Genomic DNA, 12,147 nt, shown 5'->3' on the forward strand with positions numbered 1-12,147 from the left:
CCTGGTGCCAAAAGCTTGGGGACCACAAGTCTATCCTTCAGGATATTTATCACAATTGTAAATTATCTTGCCCACTTTTGATTTCTAGCAGGTAGATACCACCATTATTGGCATTCAACAGGTAAGGGAAACAGAAGTATCTTCTCCAGTCTCTGCTGGGGGAGGGGGAGTACCCTAACTCCCTTTCATCACTCAAGCCACAGCTCAAATGTCACCTCCTCCAAGAAGTCCTCCATGAACACCCAATGCAGAGTCAATGTAAGGGTCGATGCTGAGTGTGCACAGGTGTAGATGTTACCATTGTCAGTGGAAAACATCAATAAACAATCTATATAAAAACAAACAAACAAAAAAAACTTTCCTGCTGGTCCAGTGGTTAAGACTCTAAGCTTCCACTGTAGAGGCACACGGGTTCAATCCCTGATCAGGGAACTAAAATCCCACATGCCCGCATGCTGTGGACCAAAGCGGAAAAAAAAAAAAAAAAAAAATATATATATATATATATATATATATAGTAGGAATAGAAAGGAGTTTTATTCCCACTGGATTACAAAATGGAAGAGAGTCGTAAAGGCAAAAACCACAGGTAACAAATTGTTTGTCAAGAATTATCACTAAATCTGGCCAGAACGTGTGCTTGTAGGGCGAGGATTGGTTGGGGTCTGAAATGGTTGCTTAGTTACGAGGGGAGACCTTGAGCCCGTGAGGTTGCAGCTGGCAGCGGTTCGTAGCTAACGGTTTGAGAACCGGCTGGTGGTAAATAGAATCACGGATAAGCCAGAATGGCTCCCCCACCCCTCAATATGTGAACATTTCTCCTGTCTTCGTCTTGGCTTCCTCCCCATCATTTACCTGTGTTCCCTCAACTGCGGTTGCGGTGTGACCCCGGTTCTCTTTAAATTATAAATCTGAGACTAGCCTACCGTTAAGCAAAGGTTGGAAAGGAAAATGCCCGCAGGCAGGACTCCTGAGCGGCTGCAAAGCACAGGGCAGCTGGGGCTCGAGCAGCTAGCCAGGGCCCACGAGGGCGGGTTAATGCTCGACCAGGCGCCAGGTGTTTGGAATGGCTTCCTTGCCCATCAGGGTCAGCACGAGGGCTCTCAGGCGGATGTGTGACGTTGGCAGAGAGGGGGCTGAGGCGGCGGGTGGGGCGTGGAGGAAACTCTGCACCTGGGGTGCTTCTTCTCACCCTGGCGCTACTGGCCTTTGGAGTCTAATGCTAATCTGGTACTAATTCTTAGTCCCAGGAGACCTGTGGCCTGGCCTCCCCGCCACACGCCCCCCACCCCCATCTCCTGCCCCTTGTGAAACCCGAAATGTCTGCAGACATCCCCCAAGTGTCCGCTAGGAGGCAGAACCGCCCCTAGTTGAGGAACCGTGCTCCCAGCAGAGCCCGCTCTAAACACCGGGCTGAGCCCCCGGATCAGATCTTGCTTTAGGAGGTCTAGGAGCATTACCTTGAGAAGTTCCTGCTCTAAACCATCTAAATTTCTTTTTCTTCAAAAAAAAAAAACAAAACAAAAACCCTTTCATTGATTGTCTAGTGCTTGTGCTTAGTCACTCAGTCCTGCCCGACTCTTTCTGACCCCACGCCGCCTCTGTCAGTGAAAATTTCCAGACAAGGATACTGGAATGGATTGCCATGCATTCCTCCAAAGGATCTTCCCAAACGCAGGGATCGAACCCAGGTCTCCCACATTGCAGGCGGATTTTTTTTTTTTTTTTTTTTTTTAACCATCCGAGCCACCAGGGAAGCCCAAGAATACTGGGGTGGGTAGCCTAGCCCTTCTCCAGGGGAACTTCCTGACCCAGGAATCGAACCAGGAGTCTCTTGCATCGCAGGCGGATTATTTACCAGCCGAGCCACCAGGGAAGCGTCATTGTCCACGCAAGTACTTAAATCATGAAAACATGTAGCTAGTCAAGAGTGGGAAGATTGAGGGGGAAAACGAATGGGACCTTTGCATATTGCCAAGCCTTGAATGTACATGCAGTTTGTGAGAGACCAATGACTGTATTTCTGAGCACACAAATGTCTCCTTGGATTATTTGTTTTATTTTAATTTATTATTTAATTTTGTCCTTATACGTGTGATTATGTCCGCGAATTTCTGTGGCAGTTACTATATATTACCACTAGATGGTGCTCGAAGACAAAAAAGAAAGCCTTGTGCGGCGTCTCCAGCAAGACCGCTACTCTCAATGTTACCACGAGGTGGTGCTAGAAAATAAGAAATAAAGCCTTAAGGTCCGTCTTGCTCGTTCACAGGCGTCTGTTGTTAGCCGGTTAAATTGAGAAGCCCCGCAAGTGAGATACTTCAGCGTCACCATCACAGTTTTCCGTATCATCCGACTCGAACAGTTTTTCTCGCAATAGGCACACTTTATTCATTTTCTTATTTTATTTTAATTATAGTTGATTTATTACAATGTTGTGTTAATTTCTTGAGATATACAGATATATACATTCTTTTTAAAATGTTCTTTGCCACTATGGTGTATCACAGGATTTTGAACAAAATCTGTGCTTTACAGCAGGATCTTGTTAATCCATTCTAGATGTAAAAGCTTACACCTGCTAACCCCAAATTCCCTCTCGTTTCTCCCCCAGCCCCTTCCCCCTTGGCAACCTCAAGTCTGTTCTCTGTGTCCGTGACTCCGCTTGGTAGATAGGCTCGTTTGTGTCATATTTTAGATTCCACATGTAAGTGATCTTACGTGGTGTTTGTCCTCTTTCTGACTTACTTGGTATGACCATCTCTAGTTGCCTTAAAAACAAATTTTAAAAAGTACATCAATTTCAACAGAAAACTGCAGCCGCTGCGATAATACAAGATGATAGCAAGAGAGAGAAAAACAGAGGAAAAAGTGGAGGGGAGGAGTCTCTAACTAGAACACTAATCCTATCAGAGCCCCACCCTTGTCTTCTCCTTTACGCCTAATTCCCTCCATCAAGGCCTCAGTTCCAAACACAGTCACGCTGGCAACTGGAGTTTCAACCTTTAGGAGGAGTGGGAAATGACACCGTTGAGTCCACAGCATTTATTTTTAACTGGAGGACATTGCTTTACAGTGTTGTGTTAGTCTCTGCGGCACCACGAGGTGAAGCAGTGACGTGTACGTACGTCCCCTCGCTCTTATCCCGCCCCTCTAGGTCCTCAGGCAGCACCAGGTTGAGCTCCCCGTGCCGTGTAACGACTTCCCAGGAGTGTCTGTCCACACATGATAACGTGTATGTTTCATGCTAACCCTAACCCGGGTGCCTCAGACGGTAGAGAACCTGCCTGCAATGCGGGAGACCAAGGTTTGATCCCTGGGTCAGGATAGATCCCTGGAGAAGGGAAGGACAACCCACTCCAGTATTCTTGCCTGGAGAATCCCATGGACAGAGGGCTGGCGGGCAACAGTCTCTGGGGTCACAAAGAATCAAAGACAACCGAGTAACTATCTTTCTCTCAATTCATGTGACTATTGATTTTTATCATTACTTCTTAAAGACTTCTCTCTTTTTTTTTTTCCAGAAGAGAACCCTAAATATTCCAATGGAAGACTTGACAATGAATATAAACAGAGTTCTCAAAAGAACTACAAAAGGGTGAGGTGGGAATTCTCCAGCGGTTCAGTGGTCAAGACTGCTCTCCCAGCACAGGGATGAGTGCAGTCCCCAGTCAGGGAACTAAAATCCACAGACCGCAAAGCGTGACCCGAAAGAGGAAACGAGGAAAAAAAAAAAAAAGCTGTGGAGACAGCGAGAGTGACGGGATAAAGATGCAGGTGAAGAGAAAATGAGGGAAGAACACATCAACTTTGGAAGTTCTGTTGGACATTCATGTAGGTAAACTTGACCAGTGAAAATCTTATTGATAATTAACTGAGCCTGAACATTAGTTTTACATATAAACACTAGGCACTGTTCCTTGTTGCCTGTTTTAATTTATGCTGAAACTCCTAAGCAACATGATGACCAGAATGTAAGGCAATTTGTTTTAGTTGAGATTTTGCCAAGTGAGGAACATCATTTCAAAAATCACAGTGCCCCCAAGCAATGCCATTCAGGCCATCTGAGTTGTCAGTAAATACCGAGTCAGTTGTTGTGTTAAGGGGAATCAACAGGTGTGCAGATACTTTGGCTACTTGTGTTTTATTGTTGTTGTTCAGTCACTAAGTCCTGTCCGACCCTCTGCGACCCCATGGGCTGCAGCATGACAGGTTTCTGTTCTCCACTATCTGCCTAGTTTGTTCAGATTCACGTCCATTGAGTCGGTGATGCCGTCCAACCATCTTGTCCTCTGTCGTCCCCTTCTCCTCCTGCCTTCAATCTTTCCCAGCATCAGGGTCCTTTCCAGTGAGTTGGCTCTTTGTATCCTGTGGCCAGAGTATTGGAGCCTGTGTTTGACTTCAAGCAAAATCATGCCAGAACACTTACACAGTGAAATACATGTTATTATTTTTTATTATGTGACTTTCCTTTTGTTTTTCCATCATATTATTGTTAAAACATTATGTTGAAGTTTTAATATTATGCATCTAGAAAGGCAGGGTTGGGAGGGGTTGGTTTTGGGGGCTTTTTTGGCCATGACTCTAGTTTCCTGACTGGGGATAGAGCTGGGGCCCCGTAGTGAAAGTGCCAAGTCCTAACCTCCAGACCTGGGGGGATTCCCTAGAAAGGCGGCATTAGCTAGGAGTCTCATCTCCGTATGGTTCACGGAGACGTATAAAATAAAATACCTGTTATAAAAAGTGAGCCATGGGTTTGATAAAGTCAAGAAGGACTTAGCCAGGAGAAAGAAAACCGTGACTTTCAAACGGACTTTTTGGTAGATGCAGGGAGCTTTGAGACTGAAGTCAGTGGTTAAGGAGGGGAAAGGAACTAATGAATTTGCAAGATATTATGATGAAGGGAAGGAGAAGAAAAGGAGATATCTAAGGAGAAGAACTCTTTTTCTTTTTTTAAATTAATTATTTTTGGTGTATAGCTGCTTTATGAGGTTGTGTTAGTTTCTGCTGTTGTTCAGTTGCTAAGTCATGACTCTTTGCTACTTCATGACTAAGTCATGCTAAGTCATAACTCAGTTGCTAAGTCCATGACTCTGGACTACGACGCTCCAGGCTTACCTGTCTGTCACTAACTCCCAGAGATTGCTCAAACTCATGTCCATCAAATCAGTGATGCCATCCAACCACCTCCTCCTCTTTCCCCTCTCTTCGTGTCTTCAGTCTTTCCCAGCATCAGGGGCTTTTCCAGTGAGTCAGCTTTTTGCATCAGGTGGCCAAAGGATTGGAGCTTCAGTGTCAGCATCAGCCCTTCCAATGAATATTCAGAGTGGATTTTCTTTAGGATGGACTGGTTTTATCTCCTTGCTGTCCAAGGGATTCAAGAATCTTCTCCAGCACCCTTCGAAAGCTTGTACACACGTCTTCTTACTGAATGTCAAATTGTGTGAAATGCTTAGTTTCCTGATTACTAGGCTATGATGTGCCTCTTCCACAAAATGTGACCTCCCTGATTCGATTCTTGGGTCGGGAAGATCCTCTGGAGAAAGGATAGTCTACCCACTCCAGTATTCTTGGGCTTCCCTGTGGCTCAGCTGATAAAGAATCCTCCTGAAATGCGGAGACCTGGGTTCAATCTCTGGGTTGGGAAGACCCCCTGGAGAAGGGAAAGGGTACCCACTCCAGTATTCTGGCCTGGAGAATTCCATGGACTAGAGTCCATGGGGTCACAAAGAGTCAGACACAACTAAGTGACTTTCGCTGAGGGAGAGGCATTTGCTGTCTCATCGCTGAGGTATCCTGCACCTGAAACAGTGTCTGGTGTGTGCTGAGCACCCAACAGCCGTTTTTCTAGTGGACAAATGAAAGTTTCTTGTAAAGATGGGTTGGGTGAAAGCCAGAGTTCATGGAAAACTTACTTGGAGGACGTACAACTATACTTTAAAACTGTAAAGGTGATGGGATTATATGCAATGTATTTATATACATGTCTATTCATCTTAATTGTATTTTTTTTTAAATTTTTATAGGGTCAGGGCATTTGGGATCTTTGTCCCTGACCAGGGATTGAACTTGCACCCCCTGCATTGGCAGCACAGAGTCTTAACCACTGGGAAGGGACCACCAGGGAAGTCCCTTAAGTTTAATTTTATAAATAACATTTATCATATACAACTTAAAAATCTCTAATCAGAATAAGCATTAAAAAAATACAGAATAAGCATTTAAACCAGAGTTGCTATCCACTATCTTCTCTGACAGAATTCACATCTGTAAGACCAAAATTATTTGAATAGTAACACTAAGATATTTTATGCCTTTTCAACACTCATTCTCTCACAATTGTACAACGGCATTTTCTAGGAGCTATGTAGTAAGTGGTATCACAACAGATTGAATGCAGGTACAAGATTTCAGCTGTCTTCTATTAACTCAGACAACAAATAGATTGCAAAACTGTAAAACAATGCAACTTTTCTCACTTAAAATAATTTTTGGTTTTAGAAAAAAGTAACTAAAAGACGCTTACTCCTTGGAAGGAAAGTTATGACCAACCTAGATAGCATATTCAAAAGCAGAGACATTACTTTGCCAACAAAGGACCGTCTAGTTAAGGCTATGGTTTCTCCTGTGGTCATGTATGGATGTGAGAGTTGGACTGTGAAGAAAGCTGAGTGCCGAAGAATGGATGCTTTTGAACTGTGGTGTTGGAGAAGACTCTTGAGAGTCCCTTGGACTGCACGGAGATCCAACCAGTCCATTCTGAAGGAGATCAGCCCTGGGATTTCTTTGGAAGGAATGATGCTGAAGCTGAAACTCCAGTACTTTGGCCACCTCATGCAAAGAGTTGACTCATTGGAAAAGACTCTGGTGCTGGGAGGGATTGGGGGCAGGAGGAGAAGGGGACAACAGAGGATGAGATGGATGGATGGCATCACTGACTCGATGGATGCGAGTCTGAGTGAACTCTGGGAGTTGGTGATGGACAGGGAGGCCTGGCGTGCTGCGATTCATGGGGTCGCAAGGAGTCGGACACGACTGAGGGACTGAACTGAACTGAACTGAACTGAATTATTTTTTTTTAAATTGTGTTACTTATGATAGCGTATAATGGGTTGGTGATTGTGGGGAATTGATATATAAAAACATTAAATTAAATTGGTCAAAAATAGTATACCCTGGAACACAGGAACTGTAAAATGGTCCTTTTGGACCTATTCACATTTATTATACAAGTTACACTGAAAAACTAGGAGCCCTATCTATGTATGCATGTGTATGTATATACACAAACTGTATTAAAAACTGGAGTGTGTATCTGTGTGTGTGTGTGTGTGTAAGCATGACCACATTCAGCCATTCATCAAATCCTTATTGACTGTCTACTGTCATGAGCAAGACAGCCTCTTTAACAGAGCACCCATAGTGGCAGAAGGAAACAGACAAACACAGAAAGCACTTCAGAAAGTGTGTGTATTGTGTGTCTGTGTGTGTGACAGAGATGCTAGGAAAGAATGTGTAAATCCACTTTTTCACAAGATGACAAATACGATTATTTTAAAATAAAAACTCAAAAACTGAACCTGCCACAATCTAAAAGTGAAAATCATTGCAAAGCAGAGTTTCTACAAAGAATGCACAAGTAGTAAATATGAATTAGAGAACAAAGTGGAAACTATATTAAAGCCAGAAGAAAAATGTTAACCACACTACTTGGTGATTGTTGGCATTATCATTAGATTGACATCTATTCTTACATCTTGCTGCTGCAAGTCACTTCAGTCGTGTCCGACTCTGTGCGACCCCAGAGACGGCAGCCCACCAGGCTCCCCCGTCCCTGGGATTCTCCAGGCAAGAACACTGGAGTGGGCTGCCATTTCCTTCTCTAATGCATGAAAGTGAAAAGTGAAAGTGAAGTCGCTCAGTCGTGTCCGACTCTTTGTGACCCCATGGACTGCAGCCCACCAGGCTCCCCCATCCATGGAATTTTCCAGGCAAGAGTTCTGGAGTGGCGTGCCATTGCCTTCTCCGATTCTTACATCTTACTTTCTAATAAAAATATATGTACGTGTGAAATTTATGCAAAGTAGACTTTGCATGTATTATTGTTTTTCACTCAAAAATATATCTTGTATATCAGTACCTTTCTTGTAAACTGACAGAAGCAAGTTTAAAAATATCTTGTAAAACTACATCACAGTATCAATGAAAACTCAATCAACTATCTATAAATTATAATGTAAGCTTAAATTACAAATGTCAAATGGTGAAAACTGCATTGTGTACATAAGAATAACTGATAGCCTTCATTTGTAAAGAATTTTTATAAATTAATGGGGGAAAAGTTAATTCACCTTTAACTTAAGAGATAAGCAAAAGCACTAGTAAGCAGCCAAAGAGAAAACATAATAATCAAAAAATAGAGAAAGCTGTACCAACACTTGTACTACAAATAAGATACATTTCTGCTAACCTACTGATAGAAACCAAATGATTGTAATACATCAGTGATGGGAAAGGTGAAAGTCGCTCAGTCGTGTCCGACTCTGCGACCCCATGGACTGTGGCCTGCCAGGGTCCTCTGTTCACAGAATTCTCCAGGCAAGAATACTGGGGCGGGTTGCCATTTCCTTCTCCAAGAGAATCTTCCCGACCCAGGGATTGAACCCACATCTCCTGCGTCTCCGGCACTGGCAGGCCGACGCCACCACAGAGCCAGGAGGGAAGCCGAGTTGGAGATGAAGACAGCCTGATTCAACGTGTTGATTTGGGAGGGATTTTTCCATTCTCTGTGACCTTGGATATTGGCATTTTCAGAAGGGAGTGCGCATCCAAAGCTGGAATGATAACAGCTACCTGCCTCTTGACCTCTCCTCGGGGAACAACTGGTGAACTCGAATCCCGATGACTCCTCCTTTCGGGGAATTTAAGGTGCAGTGAAGGTAGGTTCCTCTGAAGGGGGCACTTAAGTCATGGCCTGGTAGCAAAGTGACCAAGGGCATGAAATGTAGGGGAAAGGCGGCAGGGCACCCGCCCGTGCCCTGTCTTCACCCTCCAGACCTTGTGTTAGGACAGCTCAGGGAATTGAAGACGCGTTCACTACCGTGATGGAAGATCTTCCCTTTCCCCTGTGGCCTGGTGGGCTCAGCACTGTTATTGCCGGACCGTGAGGAAGGGGGTCACTCACTGCCCACGGTCATTTCCAATGATGCATCCCTGTTACCTTAGTTGGGTGACTCAGAAAAGCCCCTACATCTAATGTTTTGGGAGCTCAGTCTCCCTACCGGTTATTTTTTTTCCATTTTTGGGCTGTGCCGGGTCTTCCTTGCTGCGCTGGCGTTTCTCCCTCTGCTGTGGCGCATGGAGGCTGCTCTCTAGTCGTGGTCCACAGGCCGCTCACCATGGGGGCTTCTCCAGCGTGGAGCACGGGCCCTAGAGCACACTCAGTAGTTGTGTGTGGGCTTAGCTGCTCTGCAACTTGTGGGAACTTCCTGGATCAGGGATCAAACCCGTGTCCCCTGCATCGCCAGGAGGATTCTTATTTACTGGTTCACCAGGGAAGTCCCCTACTGGTTAAATATCGATAAAACTGAATATTGCATGCTCACTTGCAAAATTAAACTGTATTGAGGTATTTGAATCAAATAGACTGATCTGCAAGAAACCTGAATAAAAGTCACAGAATTCTGCTTCCTGCAGGAACAGAACCCCAGATTTCCCCAGATGAGGTACCCTGGTAGTTTAATATAGTCTATTCTGTTGTTTTGCAATCCCTAAGTCATGTCCGACTCTTCACGGCCCCATGGACTGCAGCATGCCAGGATCCTGTCTTCCTCTGTCTCCCAGAGTTTGCTCAAACTCATGTCCATTGAATTGGTGATGCTATCTAACCTTCTCATTATAGCAAACAAACAAAAACCCAGACACTTAAAGTTCTAGGCTGTGAGACATCAGAACAACCCTTTAAGTTAGACTAGAGGCATGAAGCACAGGGTTTCTCAAACAAGATAAGTTGTTAGGCTTGGTTGTGGCAAAGAGTTCCAGGTCTACTAGTCAGTGTTAGGCTTGTGGATGTACTAACATAATCTGGGTGATTGGGGAGGGGTGTGCTTGGAATGCTTTTGAGAGTGGATTAACTTACAGGATTGTGGAGGGAGATGAGTTTAAAACGTGTTATCTTTTTCTCACAACAACCCTAAGCAATCATTGCCCACATGTGACCGAGGACAGCTCTCCAGACTGACTCATGTCTTTTGGGGATGGACCGTGGCTGGGCAAAGGGCAATTTTTATGTTGGTTTCACCGGGGTTCTGATGCTTCTTTTCTAAAATTGAAATATCAGAGGGGAGTCACCATTCCTGACCGCCTGAAAAGAGATGAGCAAATGAGTGGGGAAAAGAAGGGAAATTAAGAGAGGTTTTTTTTTAAGTTTCTGAAAGCTCTCTGTCTCTGTTTTGAGCTGTATGTCTCTTCACGTCTCTTTCTTTTTCTCTCTTTTCTCTCTCTCTTTCTCTCTGAATTTTGATAATTATCTGCTACAAGAGTTGACCGTCTTACTCCATTTCCTTCCTCTGTACACACACTTTAATTTATTTATTTGTCCTGTGCTGGGTCTTAGTCGCTGCCTGGGCTTTCTCTAGTTACAGCGAGCGGGGCTACTCTCCACTGCAGTGCAGGGGCTTCTCACCGAGGTGCTTCTCTTGGTGCGGAGCCCAGCGCTGGGCACATGGGCTCAGAAGTTGCAACAGGCAGGCCCTAGAGCTCGGGCTGGGTAGCTGTCACACGCAGACATCGCTGCACTGCAGCGCATGGGATCCTCCCGACCGGGGACGGAACCGGGCTCCCCTGTATGGCCAGGTGGGTTCTCTAGCACTGAGCCACCAGGGAAGCCTTCTGTGTCTCTGTTTTGAGATGCATGGCTCTCTCCCTTTTGTCCTCTGTCTCTCTCTCTGAATTTTGCTAATTATCTGGTACACCAGCTCATCACCTTCCCCATTCCCCTCCTCTGTGTATATTTGACATGGGTGGTTGCATACCCAGCATTTATTCTTCTCCCAACCAATTCTTCCTAATGTGGCATTTATCACTCAGTCACATCGACTCTTTGTGACCCCAAGGACTATACAGTCCATGGAATTCTCCAGGCCAGAATACTGGAGTGGGTAGCCTTTCCCTTCTCTAGGGCATCTTCCCAACCCAGGGATTGAACCAGGGTCTCCTGCATTGTAGGCGGATTCTTTACCAACTGAGCTATCAGGGAAGCCATTCTTCCTAATAAAATTGTCCCAATTTTCCTTGTAACAACCCTTCTGCAATCCAGCCCTCCTATTACAATGAAAGCTGATTTATCCCCAGTTGCAGGGTAATGATAATTGTTTTAGGATTGACCAGCCCTTAACACAGTGAAATATCAGGTAGTACTTCATGGGAAATAGGTGGGGAAACAGTGGAAACAGTGTCAGACTTTATTTTTGGGGGCTCCAAAATCACTGCAGATGGTGATTGCAGCCATGAAATTAAGACGCTTACTCCTTGGAAGGAAAGTTATGACCAAGCTAGATAACATATTCAAAAGCAGAGACATTACTTTGCCAACAAAAGTCCATCTAGTCAAGGCTATGGTTTTTCCAGTAGTCATGTATGGATGTGAGAGTTGGACTGTGAAGAAAGCTGAGTGCCGAAGAATTGATGCTTTTGAACTGTGGTGTTGGAGAAGACTCTTGAGAGTCCCTTGGACTGCACGGAGATCCAACCAGTCCATTCTAAAGGAGATCAGTCCTGGGTGTTCATTGGAAGGACTGATGCTAAAGCTGAAACTCCAATACTTTGGCCACCTCATGTGAAGAGTTGACTCATTGGAAAAGACTCTGATGCTGGGAGGGATTGGGGGCAGGAGGAGACGGGGATGACAGAGGATGAGATGGCTGGATGGCATCACCGACTCAATGGATGTGAGTTTGAGTGAACTCCGGGAGTTGGTGATGGACAGGGAGGCCTGGCGTGCTGCAGTTCATGGGGTCGCAAAGAGTCGGACACGACTGAGTGACTGAACTGAACTGAACTGAACTGGTTAAATATCATATCACTGTATCTAACTGAAAGTGGGTTCCGGCTGCTCAAAACTCAAAGGCCACTAAAGAAGCCAGGTTG

General features: G+C 44.9%; 1 long non-coding RNA gene across 1 annotated transcript; it reads left to right on the forward strand.

The window, feature by feature from the left end:
* The first annotated feature begins 1,940 nt into the window (after window positions 1-1,940).
* LOC129632321 (uncharacterized) lies at window positions 1,941-7,766 on the forward strand. The gene is made up of 3 exons (XR_008704460.1): window positions 1,941-3,235; window positions 3,525-3,834; window positions 6,027-7,766. It is a non-coding gene; the product is annotated as an uncharacterized LOC129632321 (long non-coding RNA).
* Window positions 7,767-12,147: the final 4,381 nt, after the last annotated feature.

This window comes from Bubalus kerabau, chromosome 17 (genome assembly GCF_029407905.1).
Source record: "Bubalus kerabau isolate K-KA32 ecotype Philippines breed swamp buffalo chromosome 17, PCC_UOA_SB_1v2, whole genome shotgun sequence".
Lineage (NCBI taxonomy): Eukaryota > Metazoa > Chordata > Mammalia > Artiodactyla > Bovidae > Bubalus > Bubalus kerabau.